Source organism: Nymphalis io, chromosome 17, assembly GCF_905147045.1.
Source record: "Nymphalis io chromosome 17, ilAglIoxx1.1, whole genome shotgun sequence".
NCBI classification, from domain to species: Eukaryota; Metazoa; Arthropoda; class Insecta; order Lepidoptera; family Nymphalidae; genus Nymphalis; species Nymphalis io.
Genome location: NC_065904.1, coordinates 1,758,093 through 1,759,631, shown reverse-complemented (window position 1 = coordinate 1,759,631; position 1,539 = coordinate 1,758,093).

Below are 1,539 nucleotides of genomic sequence, written 5' to 3'. Positions count from 1 at the left end.
CTTCTAATATTGGAAACTGAATTAAAACACTTCCTATTATTTTTATTTTATTTTATTGGTGGACTAGCGAATGGACCATTTAATGGTAAGTGGTCATCAACGCTTATAGACATTGGCGATGTAAAAAATATTAACAATTACTTACATTGCCAATACGCCAACCTTGGGAACTAAGATGTTTAGTGTTATCAATAGTAACACTGGCTGGCTCACCCGTCAAACTGGAGCGCAACAAAATTAATTATAACTGTTTAACGGTACCTATACAAAGGGGCTTACACAAAGTCCTACCACCAAGTGAACAGTGTCTTATTCTAATGAAATTGTACATGTTAATTTAAAAAAGGCTTTAATTAATTATTTAATTAAATTGTCATACACAAACTTGAATTAGGACAACCGCTCTCTTCGAAGTTCAGAAGTATACTAACTGTTAACCCAGTGACGTCATATGAGCTTCTTACTAGCTAAATAAATAGGGTGCTTATGCAGCACTTACTCTTACGTATTATTAACAGTTCCGATTGACGATTCATTTTTATTCCTGATTCAAAACCGATTGCTTCCAGACGAAGGAAAACAACAACAACAGAATAAACAATAAATATTGTATAAAAAAAAAACATAAAAGCTTGTTTTAAAGTTGAAATTATATAAATTTATAATTCTATGAATTCTATAAATTCGCATAGAATAGTATGTAGGTCTGTCATTACCATCATGCTTCTTATTTCATGTCTACAATGAGTTAGTCTCTATGTTGTAGAATAACTATGACGGCTGTACCGTAACCGTAACAGCCTGTGAATGTCCCACTGCTGGGCTAAAGGCCTCCTCTCCTCTTTTTGAGGAGAAGGTTTGGAGCTTATTCCACCACGCTGCTCCAATGCGGGTTGGTGGAATACACATGTGGCAGAATTTCAGTGAAATTAGACACATGCAGGTTTCCTCACGATGTTTTCCTTCACCGTAAAGCACGAGATGAATTATAATCACAAATTAAGCACATGAAAATTCAGTGGTGCTTGCCCGGGTTTGAACCCACGATCATCGGTTAAGATTCACATGTTCTTACCACTGGGCCATCTCGGCTTATAATGACGATGAATGAAATTATTATGACGGCTGTATAAGCCACAAATTGCAGTGTGGCGAATTACGCATCAAACTCACACCTAAATCGTTTATCTATCTTTATAGGTAAGGGGAGGGGCGTGTTGAGGAAGGGGTTGCTATGAGCTCGCGTGTCCTATTTCAGACGGCCCTGAGGACGACGTCAGCCGGGATGGCCTCGTGCTGCCGTACACACTAGCGATATAGTGCGGGGGGCGAGATTACCTTCGCACCCTGAGGAGAGCTCCGCCGAGCCACGAGCGGAGCACAGCACGGGAGACGCCTCAGATGCCTTTTATCAACACGATCCCGCAGCCTCTCCGATCCGTGCTGAGGACAGCCATCGCAGTGGTTTTAGGGCGTAAGATTCCCACATAACCCGGCTCCACCCCCATGGGACCTGGGTACCTTTCTGAAGGTATCCAC